The sequence below is a fragment of the Saimiri boliviensis genome, chromosome 9, assembly GCF_048565385.1.
Source record: "Saimiri boliviensis isolate mSaiBol1 chromosome 9, mSaiBol1.pri, whole genome shotgun sequence".
Taxonomy (NCBI): Eukaryota; Metazoa; Chordata; class Mammalia; order Primates; family Cebidae; genus Saimiri; species Saimiri boliviensis.
This window is the reverse complement of record NC_133457.1, coordinates 12,183,884-12,201,596: the sequence shown is the minus strand read 5'-3', so window position 1 is coordinate 12,201,596 and position 17,713 is coordinate 12,183,884. Positions and strand designations below refer to the sequence as shown.

General features: G+C 35.3%; 1 long non-coding RNA gene across 1 annotated transcript in view; it reads right to left on the bottom strand.

Moving 5' to 3' along the window:
• LOC141585584 (uncharacterized) overlaps nt 1-6,155 on the bottom strand; it is a 36,171-nt gene extending 30,016 nt beyond the window's left edge. Inside the window, exons 1-2 of the long non-coding RNA XR_012519118.1 lie at nt 6,051-6,155; nt 5,561-5,620 (exon numbers count right to left, since the gene is read on the bottom strand). This is a non-coding gene — a long non-coding RNA (uncharacterized LOC141585584). The remainder of the gene's footprint in view (nt 1-5,560; nt 5,621-6,050) is intronic.
• Nucleotides 6,156-17,713: the final 11,558 nt, after the last annotated feature.

The following is a 17,713-nucleotide window of genomic DNA, read 5'->3' as shown; positions in this document are numbered from 1 at the left end:
AACAAAAAGTCATTTGAGGGCTATTTAATGCTCTGCTTTGCGTTTTCCAATACCAGATAAAAGTTAAACAGATGAACCATTTGGGGGGTAAGGATTGGGAAATCCACGGCTGCTAAAATGCTTTAAAGTTTCAAAATGGTTTTGTTTTTTTAAACCCATTTTCCATGTTCCAGCAGCTGTGGGTTTTCCCAGGGCTCCCCCTGTGGCTCAAAAGGGAGCTGCTTAATGCTTAACAGATGAGCCAATTGAGTTTTTAAATGCAAAATTAAACTTAAAGTGCACAAAGAGCACAGGGGAATCCACAGCCAAGAATAGACTGGAGGGGAAGAGTGAGCTGCGAGCACAGGGCTGTGGGGAGACACAGCCTCATCTACTGCAGCCAGCAACAGCTAGGAGGATGGTACGGGAACGTGTATCTTTTCACCATTCCTCAAGCAGGCTGCAGTTATACTCCGTAGTACCAAAAGTTTGCTTTGTAACTACTGGCTTTAGATATATTATATATGTCTATTTTTCTTTAAGAGCAAAAGGAAAAAGAAAAGATAGATGGACTCTGTAGAATTGGAGGACAAACATGTTTTGTTCTGCACCAGGTTTGTTCTGTCACTGTGTGATAGTGGAGAATTTGGTCCCTTCAGCATTATTTTCCCGCTCATGTCCCTAGTTGCTTTGCTTCATATATCGCAGACACTCTTAGCAGATCTGGATTCTCAGAACCTTCTACTTATGCACGGGAGATTTTCTTTCTTTTTTTTTTTTCTTTTTCTTTCCTTTTTTTTTTTTTTTTTTTTGAGATGGAGTTTAGCTCTGTCACAGGCTGGAATGCAGTGGCAAGATCTCGGCTCACTGAAACCTCTGCCTCCTGGGTTCAAGCAATTCTCCTGCCTCAACCTCCCAAGTAGCTGGGACTTCAGGTGTATGCTACCACACCCAGCTAATTTTGGGTAGAGACGGGGTTTCACCATGTTGGCTATGATGATCTCGATCTCCTGACCTTGTGATCTACCCACTTTGGCCTCCCAAAGTGCTGGGATTACAGGTGTGAGCCACCATGCCTGGCCTAAAGCACTGGATTTTGATGCTTAAAAAAAGGTTTCAGAATAACATTTTGGCCAACTTTGTGAGAGGCCTCTGATTAAAAGCAAATTATTCTAACAGCTTTAAAAATAAAACCTCTGGCTGGATGTGGTGGCTCATGCCTGTAATCCTAGCACTTGGAAGGCCAAGGCAGGCAGATCACTTGAGGTCAGGAGTTAGAAACCAGCCTGGTCAACATGGCGAAATCCAGCCTCTGCTGAAAACATAAAAATTAGCCGGGCATGGGGCACATGCCTGTAATCTCAGCTACTGGGGAAGCTGAGACAAGAGAATCACTTGAACCCAGGAGGTAGAGGTTGCAGTGAGCAAAGATGGCATCATTGCTCTCTAGCCTGGGCAACAAGAGCAAGACTCTGTCTCGAATAAATAAATAATAATAAAAATAAAGCCTCCATTTTAATTGTGCAAATGCTATATTTATACAGGGGCTCCCAACATCATCAAGACTAAAATATCATTGGTGCAATTTCTTTCATTGAAGATGATAAAAGTAACTGTTGGATTCCAAATTGTGGAAATCTGAAAGCCAATTTTATTATTTCAACAAGTTTTTCATAGCAATATGAACATTGACATTCCAGAATGGGATACAGCCCAACTCATCGGACTCACACAGTCTCTCAGATTTCTAGACGATACATACTGGAAGCATAAATATGTTAGCATTTGAGGGGATATGTCAGTTGTTGTTTATTGCTTTTAAAATGCATTTGAGGAATATTAAAGATAATATAAGAAAGTGCTGAGAAATGATAATTCCAAAGCAACAGTTCTATTACACATATTTTGCATTTATACTAGGCTTTTAAACTTTGCAAGCATGGAACATTCTTTAATTGCTCATTTTTGGAGAAATATCTACTTCTTTGAACAGAGTTTTGCTCTGTCCCCCAGTCTGCACTTTGCTCAGGCCGGTTTCTAACTTTTGGACTCAAGTGAACCACCCATCTCGGCCTTCCAATGTGTATTACAGTGTGAGCAACTGCTCCTGGTCTGGAGAAATAGTTTTAATGGATAGTAACCAAAAATCATATCAATATGCCAGTAGAAACGTCCTTATTAGGATTCACTAAGAAGAAGATGCTAGGAAGCTTCTAGTTCACATTTGATTTTGCGAGGGCTCAGGAAAAGATACCCCAAAGTATGGTACTTGATATGCCAAGTACTTAAAACTAAAGCATATTAGAAGGCCTCAGAAGCAGCATCAGGACTAAGGTATCTCTGACCTTCTCCTGCCCTCCTGTCTCTTTTCCCTCGTTCTTCCCTGGAGTGAGTCATAGAAACCAGAATTCCTTTTCCAAGTGAGTCACAGAAACTAGAACTCCGTTTCCCCAAAACAAGCCTTAAAACCTAGAATTATTACCACAACTTTCCTCTGCTTTTTTGTGTAAAACTTGCTTATGAAAAATTTGTATGACCTAACTTGTCTCAAAGTAGAAGATAAGAACCGTATTCTGGAAGGAGTCTTGTCCTATATCCAGGAGGAAGGAATGCCACAGACAGGCCAAGAACAATTCAGACAGGTCTTTCTGGCTTTTCCCACACCGTCTACGGCTATTAGATCATTTCCCTTTTTGTTCAATTATATTCTTACATGGCTGTTCACTCATCATTGAATCTAAGCATAAAAATGGAAAGCTTTCCCTTGGGAGTTTGGGCTTCATTTCTGAAGGCTCTCATGACACATAAAACTTTGATTAAATGGGGTTATGCTTTTCTCTCGTTAACCTGTCTTTTGTGATAGGAGGGTCAGCTGTGATCCTTATGATGAGGAAGAAAGTCATCATGTCCTTTCTGCCCCTACAGTATGTTATCAAGTCCAGCAATAATTAGTGGTTGCAAGGTTAAATAAAGCTAAAAAATATACACAGATATAGAGGTGTATCTGTATGTTGCACACAAATATACACATACACACACCTTTCTAAAGTTACCTATTCAACTACAAATTATATTCCCTAAGCATTTTACCTCTTTCAGTTCTCCATGTAAATCTTTTTTTTCTTCTTTCTTGGTTTTTTTTTTTTTTTTTTTTTTTTTTGAGAAGGAGTTTTGCTCCTGTTGCCCAGGCTGAGGGCAGTGGCTCCATCTCTGCTCACCGCAACTGGCACCTCCTGGGTTCAAGTCATTCTCCTGGCTCAGCCTCTACAGTAGCTAGGATTCCAGGCATCCTCCACCATGCCTGGCTAATTTTTTGTATTTTTGGTAGATGGGGGTCTCATCATGTTAGCCAGGCTGGTCTCAAACTCCTGACCTCAGGTGATCTACCGGCCTTGGCCTCTCAAAGTGCAGGGATTACAGGCATGAATGAGCCACTGCACCCGGCCAGTTCTCCAAGTAAATCTTATTTTTAGGTTTAACTATTACGGCCCTCTCTCATCCTCCTTCAAACAAAACAAAACGAAACAAACACACAGCCAAAAAAATAAATAAATAAACTGTAAAAGAGATCATTATCATTTGTATTTAGTCTTCACCTTCATCCTGATACTTGTCAATTCCTAATTATTTCATGGAACAATTATTTTACCTTAATTGCTTAAATTTAAAGTGTTAATTGTGAAATGATAACTCCTAGAAAATAGGTTGGAGATGAAAATGGATACTGTGCATTGTGACTGCTCATTCAGAGCCTTGTACCTCCTAGGTAATCAAATTCTCTTGAGTCATTGACTAGATCTAGCATTATCAGTTTGCCTAAAGGAAAGATACTGATGAGGTTAGGCTCCTTCTAAAGCAATCATATGGTTAATTGCATTAGTGTAAACCTAGCCTTTGTGATTAAAGCCTAGGACTTTCCTTTAGGTAGAGCAGGGCTTCCCTGCTTCAAGGCACTCCTTGGCATATCTAGTACTCTCCAGGCCTTGAGAAAATGTGCTGAGGCATCAGCATATTTCCCTGAGGAGTTGCTGTGTTTGGGAGATCATTCAATCATTAGACCATATTCAAAGAAACAGGTTAATTTGAATATGTAAACACTAGATCACATATTCGTATATATGCAACCTCTTTGAAAAGATGATCATCAGAATGCAGATTTAAATAAATAAGAACATACTCAAAACTTGACATATCATGTGTTTGAATTTAATGTGAATCAGTGCTTGCCCAAAGGATTTTATACCTGTCATCTAATGATGCCTGTATACTGCTACTGGTATGTGTTTCATAGATGTACATTAAAAAGACTATCTGCTCTGTTTTTGAATAAAATCCTATGGCTCATATTTTCAAAATTCCAAATTTAGTTATATCTCATAAAATTTGGTTAACAACATTTAGGCCATATTTATATGTATTTTATATAGATATATGTAACGTATATACACATACATCACACACACACATAGGCACACATATACACATGTGTATACATATGTGTGTAAATATGCACATAGATTAAATTTAGTACATAAAACATTTCAAAACTTGTGGTTAAGCTTAAAAAAAAAATACACAGAATTAAAATCATTATTCCTTTTCTCTCCAGTGAAATGTTGGCTTCTGAGTTCTCTTTTTATAAAGAAATTCTAAATCATTTCTAAATCATCCTTTTTTTTTAATTACCCAACATACTTTTGGGGTTTTCACAAGTGGAGGCTAGCATGCATTGATGCATAAAGAAACAGCATCTATGTTCCAGTAATTCAAATTCAACACCATTTTGACTAGATATTTTAATATACTCATGGGAGTAACACAAGGGTAATTGATGATGAGTTCAAATTACTTGCATCTTATTCATCTTAAAATCAATCCCGTAAGCTGTTATTATCCTATAGGCAATGATATCATTCTGTCAATTGTAAAAACAATGAAGTTGTATTAATCTTACTGTATTTACTGCTCCTCTATAACTCATAAAAACTGGCTTCTGTGTATATAAAGCATTTAAGAAACCCCACTTCCTTAGAAATAGATGCAATCAATAAGATTTACCATTTTAAGAAATATTACTATAAAAGGGGGTCATATTATAGTCTATTCTCATCATGTTGCATTGTTTTCCAAACAGTTGCCTTCATTTTCAGGGTGGATCTCTGAATGTTAATAGCAGATGTATCATGTGCAAAAGCTAGGAGCATGCAAGCCATGTTAGACACATAGATTCTTTACAGAGGAAAATGCCACACAAAGCATATTGCATCGGGGGCTTGATTTCAGAAATGGAATATTTCCTTTCTGTTTTAGACCTGTCTGACTCAGTACTTCACACCGCTGTAAAAATTTGCTCATAAAAAGATTAAATATTAAAATTGAATGCAAAGTAATAGAAAAACAAAACCTCTATTCCCCAATGCAAAAATCAAATATGCAAATATGAAAATGAGGGGACTCTGCTGTTTTCCCCTTACAAAACTGATTAAATTGTCACTGCTGGAGATTACATGGGGTTTTATTCCCTTTACAGCCATATTCAATTGGACAGACAAAAAAATATATTGCCACAGACGAGACCCACCACTTGGGTACACTGTGCTTCCAGTTGTTGCAAGCTCTTGTCCAAAACTTTGCAGCTACCCTTTAAAAAAAGAAAAGTATTAGATGTGGTCATTCATGACAGACTAGATTTTTTCTGAAGTCCTTTCCAACTTGGAGATTTCAGGACAAAAACTCCCACTTCTGGATATTAGCCTGCAGTTTACTTCCTAAGTAACAAAACCTTCCCCAAAACATCCCCTTTTTATATATGTATCCTGTAAATGTATGTGCAAAAATATTTATGTGTATATATATATGTGTGTGTGTGTGCGTGTGTGTGTATATATATATAAAACAGAGGCTTTTTTCTTTTTGTGTTTACACGCTATTTCCTAATTTGTGACTTTATTTCCTGGCTTAGCAGTTCTAACACAGAACCTCCCCCACCCTAACTCCTTTTCTCGCCCAGTTGTCTCTTTCAGTTGGTTATATTTGATTCTTGCAAAAACTGAATACAGAAACAGGATTACCTGTGCTTCTCTCATGCCTTGCCATGGTTCTGAAGTGGTTTTTGCTGTCTGCCTCGGTGGAATAGAAGTTAGTGCTCAGCGACGCTGTCGCCTGTCTGTGTCACTCTGCACTGGGGCTGAACAGAGAGCTGCCTCCAGCTGCAGGCAAGGGGCCTCTGTGTTAAGGACGCACAGAACTAGTTTGTTAATGAGATCATTTCTCCAGTGCAAAGAAATGTAGCCACAAGCACAGGGATATGTAACAACTAAAAGAGGTGGTAGGATGATGTTTTTGAATTGGCGTAATAAGGAAAAAAATAACCAAAAATAGTGAGCAGCAGATGTTTCACTGCAATGACAAGTGACTAGGAACAGGACTATTTGCCTTAAGATTTGTAGTAGACACGTACATGTTACTTTGCTATAGAAAGGAAGAAATTGATCCTCAAAGAATCTGTAGGTGGCTTGATATGTGACTGGAAATATTTTCATTGTTGTCAGCAAAATAATGCTTAAGAGTGTTTTTAGTAGATAAGATCTCTACTGTATCTGTTGATATAACTATAATTTGAAAATTGTATTTCTCTGACAGGATAGTTCAATAAATAATCAAGTTTTTCATTTCTAGAACCGAAACGGGTAAATTTATCATGAAATCAAGTGATTTTTTTCATGCCAAAGGCTCCAAAATTTTGCATTTGCAAACACAAACATATACATCATGCTTAAACAAAGCATTCTGTTTAATTTTGAGAATTTTAGAAATCATTGCTTTCTAATATTGTGTATGCCCTTTCTTGATTCAGATATCTTTTTGCTGTGAAAATTAAAAGCAGAGTTGTGTTCATTCTACTGGCTCAAACATTTACATGTATCCTTTAGTCTCTGCTTGTGTTTGCTTTTTTTCTGTCTTTCCCATGTTTCTTTGTTTTCCTTTTTGTCTTCTTCTCAAGACTTCCCATGGTTTTTGTTTTATCATATTGTTCTCTTTGCATTGTTCAACTGCTCTTTGACAAAAGTTCCATATTTAATCTAATTTCCTTGTTTTAGTTTCATTTCCCTTATAGTTTTATATTACTACTTTTTTTTTTCTTTTTTGCTAGGGCATTGTGTTAGTGAAAACACAATTCCAAAAGTAAATATCCTTACCTTAAAAAATTTTTTTTGACTTGTTTATTCTTTTTTCCAGTTTTGGCCATTTAAAATTATCTTTTCATCTATTGAATTGCCTTTTTCATTCCTAATAACCTTCTCTTTTAATTCTTCCCCTTATGTCTTGATTTACTAGGCATCTTTTCATTACTAAAACATGACCACCATTTATTCAACACTTAGTCTAAGCACCATGTTCAATGCCTCATAGCTGTTCTCTTGAACTCTTAGTACAAACCTGAAAGGTAGACATTCTCATTCTCATTTGACACAGGAGGAGACAAAGGCCCAACGATTCAAGTACTGTCTGAAGACCACACAATAACTTTGATAGCAATGATTTGTCCACAGATTTGTCTGACACCAAATCACCCCCTCTTTCAACTAAACCATACTGAGGCTCAAAATCAGAATTAAGTTTTAAAATTTTGTTATGTATTGGGGAAAATATATTCACTTGTTAAATTTAACAGATATATACTCTCAGTCTTAGTATGCATTTGTATCAGAAATGATTCAATATAAAATACTCCTTATATCTTCCTTTTTATAACATTTACCAACTTTAATTTTATTTGTGATGAAAGAAACCTCTAAACTCAAGTTACTATCTTCAACAAAATTTTTGAGACTACAAGTAGGTCCAATTTTCCTTTGTATCATACCAATCTACTAATATATGGTTATAAATGTACACAAATTGGAATAATAAGTTTCTACTAGTACTATAAACAAGAAAAGACAACACCAGAATAATAAATAGCCCGTGTTGTCTGCAAATCTCACAACACTGTATCAGCCTTTCCAGTAATGACATCAGTAATCAACTATGTTTTTACAGTTGTCAAAGTAGTGGATCAGACATCTAATCCCACTCTGCTTGCAGCTGCTTTTCCTCATCCTTCCCTCACTGTATTAAATTTGCCTTTTGGGAAAATAGGAAAATTACATATTCCCTTACGTTCCTTGTTCAGATTTAGAAACTCTCATACTTCTTGCTATGATGGCGACATGCAGGTATCATTTTCTAAACAGGAAACTTTGTAAGTTCCATAAGCCCACTCTTAAATCATTACCATTTTCTTCCGATTATTGCAATGATAACATATATGTGTGTATAACATACACACACATATACAGACATATTGACTTTTGAAAAGCAGGCATATATTTGATATTCTATTAGAAGTCTCTAAAATTACTGCAGCTATTTCTGTGAAGAAAGTTATATTTCTAGACTTTCAAAAAGAGCTTAACAAAATTCTCTTTGATGGATTGCAGTCCTGAAAGTTGCTGTTGTATTAAGCTGCAATTAATGCTTGTACCCAGCAGTCTCCTAAGGAATTACAGAAGAACAAAGTTAGCAACTAGCAGGCCTAAAATAGCTAGAGAGCTTTGACCACAAGGATAGGATAACAGTGACTAAGAGGAGAAACTGAGTAAGGAAATCTTCATTTCAAATTTCAGCTCTTACCATTTGCTACCTTTGTGATGTGGGCAAGTTACCTAATTCTTCTAATGAGAAATGTTCTTCTAATCTTTCTTTGATTAAATGTATATAATGCCCACCTCAAAGGGTTTGGGGAAAATTTAACCCATTAATAAATATTAAGCATCCAAGACAGAATTGTATTTACTAAGATATAAAAACAATGGTCATCATTGTCACTATTATCATCTATGCAATAACTAAAAATGAATTTCTCTTTCTTTTCTACTTTTGTCATGATGTATTGAACCATAAAGTTTTTTATGCACCTTATGAGTAGCATTTAAGTTTCCAGTATTTTCCTGTTTTGGTTGTTCTCACCACACTATAATGGCTACTATATACAACTCTCAGAGTAATTTTAAGATCACCATAAAATCTGTACCAAGTGAAATGTACATGATTCAGCTCTTCAGCACACATAGCAAAAAGTGTCTAGGAATAAGCTCAATGCCTACACTATACCACATAGAAGATGTTCAATAAATTACTGTTACAACTAGCTGAATTGAACCTGATATATTGTATTTGCCCAATGTAAACCATAAATTCATTAAATGTATGCTTCATTCATGCACCTGTACATGCATATATGCCTTTATTCATGTATTACATGTCTACTGTGAGATAGGGACTGCCTCCAAATTAAGCTGCAATGGGCAGGAGCTGTTCCTTCTCTCTCTCTCTCTCTCTCTCTCTCTCTCTCTCTCTCTCTCTCTCTCCTCTCTCTCTCTCTCTGTGTGTGTGTGTGTGTGTGTGTGTGTGTGTGTGCATACAGCATACATATATACATATATATCTATATATATGCTTTACTTTTTCATCTGTAAAAATTAGAGGGACAGTTTGACTTATAATTTCTCTAAGCAATATACAGTTCTGTGATTCTTGTCTAAATATATGATTCCTTTCTTAGAAAACTTCCAGTAAAGCTGGTATACCTGGACCACCTCTACTCCTAATAATCAGATTTCCCAAACTTTGTATAATGGCAAGCATTGTATATTTATTACCGTTGACTATAACTATCATTATTTTTTCACCTGCTATTTACTCTTTTAAATTTTATTTTAAAGTAAAACTGTTGATTCGAAAAACTGCTGTTAGGAAAACTCTGACACATCCAATTGAAAACATACTGGCTCACAGTAGTGAAACCTTGAAGTGAACTTTCAAGATCTGATTACTCACAGCCTGACAAGTAATTGAAAAGATGGATATTATTATCATTGGATTGTTTGTTGTTTTGTTTTCATCATGCATTGCTCCAGGCTGTTCCTATATATTCTGAAAAGCAATCTGTCTAAAGATAGAATTTAATTAATTGATTAAGCAAATATTTATTGAGTACCTATCATATGCCAGGCATTGTATTAAGTATTGAGGATACAGATCTATAATCTATATCCTCACCACTATATCACAAAACCTATTAAATAGAAATGCTAACATGGATAAATCCATGAAAAGCTACATTTAAAATTATCTGTAAGACATTCAAAAATACTAACCAAAAGCAGAAAATGTTAAATAAAATATTCAACATGCTGTTTGTGTTGTTTTCTATTAAAAAAGCCTTCAAAATAATAGAAATTTCAGTTGTTCAAGCATAATGTACTTCTATTCAATTGAGTCCTTAAATCCAGATTAAGATCAGAGTTGGTTCCAATGGGCACGTCCCCCCACCACCACCCTCCCACCGCCAGCCATTCTATATTGAATTTTAAATTCATGTTAGCAACTGCCTATACAATCCAAGGAGGAAAAGGAGAGAATAGGGTTAGGGGTGGTGCCGGAAAAGTTTCTGAATGAAAATTTGTAGTTAATCTCAGATGATGAAATTTGTTAGGAGTTCCTGTATCTACAACGCCACACAGAGTTGTTTGCAGATAACAATTTAGAAACTTTTTCTCAAATTCACAATTAAAAAATTGCGACTGACCCTTTGCAAATAACCATTCAAACAGTAATAAAAGAAAACGATGCTCAGTTCTATAGTTTGTTCATCTGGAAGTGGAAGGCACAGGTTTAGAGGGGGCACGTGTTTACAACATTGCTATGTGAAAGAAACAGGGGTTACATATTTCACAGAAAGTTAACACTTGAAATAGGCTATGATTAAACATGTGTAACTGGATGGCATAAATATTCTTGAGAAATAAAATTATCTATGTAATCTCCTATAGATCTCACAGGAAGGGTGACCCTGTAGAACCAGGATCAAGGCTTTAGCGTGAATGATTGTAAGCACATGTAATTATTTCTTTCAGATTTATAACAACATTCTTGCTGTTAACAAATATAAATGTAACATTTACTAGGAAATAAGAGACTGCAGACGGAAATAAACAAACCTAGGATGTAGTTCATCTAAGTAAACACTGAGGTTATAAACCTTCCAACTTAAATATCAAGAGCCCTGCAAATTAATGCTACACACAATAGACCCTTTGGAAGCTAACTTAATCCACCCCCCTGAATCTACATGAGGGCCATGCATAACAATGCAGGAGCTGGGTTTCCATTAAGAGTTTCCTCCGCAGGCTGTCAGCTGTTTGAAGAAATAACAATTTCCTAGGCATGAAAGCTTTTTCAGAAGGTTCCCACTGATGTGTAATAAAAGTGACTTTCCTTTTTTTTCTTCTGCTTCTTACTTTCTCCCCAACCTCAGATGTAACGTTGTGGGGGGAAAAAAGGGGTGGACTAAGGCCATAGGCCCCCTACTAGTTTACCTTAGGTGGATTATCAGTGCAGGTGTTAATATAATTGAAGGTATGGTAGCAGATACAACCCCCTAATAGCTTTTCCTATATGGAGATTACCTAGGTAGAGAATGCCAGAGTACCTGAAGAATAGGCAAGTGAGTACCTTATTAACATATCACCATTCAGCGGCAGCTGCATATCTGGAAGAAGAAGAAGAAGAAGAAAAAAAAACCTCTAAAGAGCCTATTCATCTATGTTAATGGGCCCATTGCACAGTACATTGTGTGAGAAATTAAGTCTCTGGCTGTGAACTTCCTGTGCTGTGCAAGCTGCCTTGACTCTTTTTTATTGCTTCAGTGTTATTATCTCCTCCTGGAAATAAAAACAATCATGTTCTCACATTTGAGAAGCCAAAACATTCCAATATAACAAACTGGAGATGCTGGTTGAAAGTTTCTTTTGTCTCCTTTATTAACTGAAAAAATATGTTTGAAATTAAAACAACCCCTAAATTTACATCAAAGCACATCAAATTAACTGAGCTGCCCTGTGAATGACAAAGTCTTTTTTTTCCTTCTCATAAAATACACAATTTAAATTGCTTTTCTAGTTATCATTCCTTTTTAGAATTAATTTTTGTAGAAAAAAAAGTTAATTTATTCAAATTAGGCATTTAAAAAAATGTACAACTGGCAAAAGAACTGCTTTTCTTCTGAAAGATAAGTAAAATAGACATAAAATACACACTTTTAAAAAATAATATTTATTGTCAGCAAATGGTTTCTCTTTCAGAACAAGGTTGGCTAGCATTTCAAAAATAAAAATAAGAAAGATAATTTAAGGTGAAAGAAAATCCCTCTTTTAGGTGTTAAAAGTCCAGAACATTTGCTTTTACTTTTTTGTGACTGTGGCAAGGCCATCATGTAAACCTATGTATATCATTTGGTATAAAAATGAATTCTCTTCAGATTAATAGAACACATTTCCCTCATTTTGTGTGCAATTCACCTAATCATCACCACCATCATCATTAAGATTCTTATCATAGAATAAAGAGCTAATGACCAATACTGATTGCAACTCAATTAACAGTGACTTTCCCAGTGCTATTTAAAAAATTCAGTTTCCTTCCAACTTGAAGCATTTTCAAGTTAACCTAATATGTTTTACTATTTAATAGTTTACTGAATATGAAAGGCAATAAAAAAATACCATAATTTAATCTGCTGTTTTACTTTGCTAATGTACATTCAGTCTTCACTGGCAAAATTTGTCTAAGGAAAATAGTGATTATTGTCTGATGAACATAAGTTTTCAGCAATTGTCAATTCTTATTTTAAGAATATGGCAAATTCGTCAATGGTAAAACAAGGTTGAATACATTCAGGATGGATATATAAACACCATAGAGTTTGTCAAGGAAATTCTTAGAGTGTTAAAACAAGATTTTTCATTGACTTTTGTGGTTTTCTTCAAAATATAAGAGTTTGTAAAAGTAGGATATAGTCAAATAGCTCCTTCTCTGAATGATATCATGGCAAATATGTTTCTTTAATCTGCACAGTAAAATCAGCATTAATTATTTGAAATGATATCCACTATCAAGCCTTTTTCAAGGATGAGTGGCAAGTTTTCCAAACTACTACTTACTAATATATTTATGATTCATTTATTTTTTTACATACACATACTCAAGTGAGGCATTGGAAGAGATGAATCTGTTCGCTTTGGAGTCAGTGCTTTAGTCACTGGGGTATAACTATAAATGGTACCGTTTTATAGACTTTGGAAGGGGTTGTTAACTTTCTACTGATTTCTTAAAGAGAAGACAGATTATTAATCTACAGTAGGAATGAAACTTGACTATCCATTCTTTCCTTAACTAGTTTATATTTCATGTTGCTTTTTATAGACTACTAAATAAACACGGTTTTCTAGAATGAGTTCATATTTTATTTACAAACCTCCTCTTTACATGGGGTTCCTTTCATAAAATCCTTTTTTTTTTTTTCATACAAAATGCCTTCCAGTGTTTTTTGGCTAACATTTTATGGTCACAATCTGTTGCTGGGGGCACTCAGACAAGAAGAACTGAACACCACTGTTTTCTACAGCAAGGAGGCAGTTGACATTTTAGAAATAATGGAGACCAGTAATTTAAAGAAGAGTAAAATTGAACTAGTTTGTTTAAAATAATTCAGATTAATGGGCCATTCACCGTCCTGTTAACACTTAACAACTGTATGCTCCAGGTAATCAGGGTGACATTGTTGCCAGCACAAAAGTGACACCAGAACTTGTCTTCATTGGCATCAGAAATGCCAGCCATATCACCTCTGACTGCATGGCCCCATGTCTATTAACCCTATTGATTTGGAGTCCTGCTGGGCCTCCCTGGAAAACTACTCCCTGCTGAAAGGTTGAAGTGGATCAATCCTGAACCATGGACAAGAATTCAATAAAACAACACAGTAAAGACCTTTAACCATTAAGAATTCCTTAAAGTAAATCAAATTAAGGACTTTGTCATAATGAAGCTCTTTTAAGATTTTTGAGATGCCAATTGATTCCAAGTCCCCAAAAGTAAACTATTGTCTAGAAGGGGCATCAGGTTATTACAAGAGACACCTTTTTATCTGTTGTGAGGTAATTAGTGCAATGTAATAAGGAGTGCTGGGTTTGTGTATTCAAGATGGCTGTTGTGTAAATAAGTGGTTTTAAAGTCAAACTTTAAAATATTACTATTTTCATGACAAAATTGAGCATTATGCAGATTATCAGTAGAAAATATCCTAACAGAAAGAAAAATGTTTTTCTCACTAGCTATTAACATAGATTTATTTTACTTATTACTTGTTTTTCATAACATGCTACCAAATTTTCTAAAGTTGTTAGTAAACTTACAATCTTTTTCAAATTCATAGTTAACAAAGAAGACAAGTGCAGAGGTTCAGAGCTCCATATTTCTCTACAAAGGCAGAAATGATCTACATATATAACAGAACTGCAACAAACTCATTCATATTTAAATGCAACTGGATTCCTGAGGAATTCAATTTCCATCTTTCCAGATTTTGCATTCTTTGGGTTTTGTTTATTCACAAGTCCCTGATCTGGGCTTCAAAAAAAAATCTCATTCCCTGAAAACCGAACACTTTTGAAAACTTTTAACACTTGCAAAATCGAAGGATCTTACCAATACTTACCTTTATGTCTTAAAAGTCCTAAATTTACAAAATATACTATGGATGTATAATATTTTATATAGATATATAACAATATATAAATACATATATTTACTTTATGTATTATATATAAATACATGTATGTGTGTGTATACATCATTTCTTTACTTCTGAACGTTTCTACTTTCTCCTAATTACTTTTTAAATAACTTGTTTTAAAATTATCTACAATATCATGTTAATGAATGTATACATCCAAAAATTTTAAATAAATTTGAAATTAAGAATGCAGACACAGTCCGATTTTTAAAAAAGTACTGGTTGACATTTTTGTTTCCTAAAATATTTTCTCTATATTACTTTAGAAAATTTAGTATTGGGATTTTTTTCTTACTGGAAAATAAATACTATATTGTGTTGTTCATTGAAAAAATGGCCCAATTAGTGATTATGCTGAAATAATGGCATACAACTAGAGTAACAAAAATTGATGTTTGCTTTCTATAATTGGTATTCATCTGTGATCAATAATGCATTGTAGCCTATGTGAAACACCTATCATAGAATACAACATATATTATCTCTATTTAGCACCTCTAGGCAAGAATATTGTAAAGGGAAAAAAATCAAAATTACTGTTTTCTTTATTGACAGCTCTCTAAGGAATACATTGGAATGAGTTTTGTCTGCCCAACTAATTGATAATTATTTAATTAGCGATTTATAATGACAATGGGATTTTACCCTCCACTAGTCCATCTCTTCTTTAAGACAAAAGTAGACAACTTTTTGCATTTTTGTACTAACTTCTGGGAGTCAACACTGGCCAAAGTGTGCCCTCGCTTAGATTTCCAAAGTTAAACTCTAAAAGCAGTGTGTGCCACCACCTCCTTTAAATCGCAGCATTTCCTTTTCCCATTACCAGGGATGACTGGCATTTTAACAATGTGTGTGGGTGTACAGCCTTGTTGTGTCACTGTGGACAGTTCTAACAGCAGCTTCATTAGTTCTTTTTACAACAAAAGATAGGGTTTTCCCCCCTGCCTTTTTCTTTCTTTCCCTTAGTTGGCATGCGGGTTGAATTTTCCTTGGACCCCCTGCTTGACTTTTTTTATTTCAGAACTTCTTTAGAATGGTGCTGCTATTCGAACACTACGAATTGTAACTGATAGACTGTTTGCAGGGGAACTCATGAAAGTTCTCTTTGTTCTCCGTTCTTTAACCAGGTTTGCCAGTCCCTCCCTCCCACCATCCAGAAAAGGAAAAGGAAATCCACTTTTAATTATACATTGATGGAAATCACTGTGTAGGAAGGATGCATTCACTGTAGAATGCCCATTATATACTTTATTACAAACAAAAGGAAGTTGCTTGCGTCAGAACAATCAGAACAGTAATTCTCTATCCTGAGCAAAAGCTCAAGTTAAAGTTAAAATGTATTTTTCTCCATAACATTTCTGTTCAGTTTAACATTTTTACCCCAACGAAAGAGTTCTTGTAAGACATGGAACTGGGTAGTAGCTTTAAATATATATGTGTGTGCCTGTGTGTGTGTGTGTGTGTGTGTGTGTGTGTGTTTGTGTGTGTGTGTGTGTAACCTTCAATTAATGATATAGAGAAGCTTTGTGTAGATAAAAACAAGATTGAATCTCAACTGACTGAAGTTTTGATAATTCTTTCTTTTTGTATCTTTCATGCAAAGAAATAGGCTTAGAGTAAAAAATATTTGAAATAGAAGAACATGAAGTTGTGAGATCTCCTTGGGAATAATGAGGGAAACGCTATAGATTAAGGTGAATCAGTGATTAGTGATGAAACTTCAATATTCTTTCTAGGAATGAAAAGAAGAAAGAAAATTAAAAGATTTAGAAATAGTCACATTCCTGAAATAAAATTTCAACTGAACTTGCCTTTTAGTTTTTTACTTCTGAAGCATATGCACACTCATTTTCTTTATATTAGAACCTCTTTTTTTTTTTTTTTGTCTTTTGAGGGTTTATTTATATAAGGAAAAAAAAGTAGTGAAGTCTTGCATGCTAAAGCAAAGGCATTTGCCCTAGAAGACCAACATTCAGGCTCCAATAATGTCATCCATTTACAGTTTACACACCAGACCCATTATCACTGGATTCTCATTACAGCTGTGTGGATCAAGCAGGACAACTCATTTTTTATAAGGAGGCTAGGACTTAAGAGAGTAAGTAACTGGTCTTATTAGTTAATGTCCATAAAGAAAACAAAACTAATGCAAGTACTTCTGCAATAAGAAATTTAGTATAAGAATTAGGTCTTTTATGAATGTTGGGTGGAGCTGTTTAAGCGAAAGTCTGGAAGGAGAAAGTAGAGGATCAGAGAGATAATCAATGCCAGATTTACATGAAGCCCTTGCCCAGGAGAACAAGGGAGTGCTTGCAGGAAAATATGAGAAGCTGTGTTCATCTGATAGCAAAGTTGTACTACGATGTGTGGAGGTGTCTGTGGAAACTATCCTCTCTGGAGAATACATTGTTTCTGCAGGGGAGAAAAAGTAATACGTTTTCTTCACCCATTACTAGGGTCATGGCTGACATTCCTATAACAGATTAACAAGAAAAAATATAACAAATATATTTTTTAAAGTTCTATTTGACATATGAACCTTTTTGAAGTTTTACGTGACATGGAAACCTTCAGAAATGAAGACCCAAAGACCCGAGGAAAACTGTATTTTTATGCTTAGGTTCAATGAAGAGTAGACAATTATGTAAAAGCATGATTGAATAAAAAGTGTATGACCTAATGGTAATAAACTGGTGTATGTGAAGGGATACTCAGCAAGGTCTGTCTGTTTAGATTCTTTTTGGTCTCTGGGACAGGACAGGACACCTATGGAATGAAAGTCTTATTATCTGCTTTCAGGTGAGGTAGGTCAGATAATTTCAGTATTTTGTTCTAAGCCCTGACATACCTGTAATCTCACAGCCAAGACTGTAATGGTGGGCCTGAGGCCATGGTGAGTTGGCAAGGCCCAATATCAGAAAGACATGTTGGACACGGACCAACAGTAGAGCAATGGTGAATTAGGGCTCACTGGGAGCCTTTGTATCTCTCCCACACCATATCAGACCACAATGGTCTTCCAAGAGTAATGGCTTCCTCACTTCTACCTTCCAA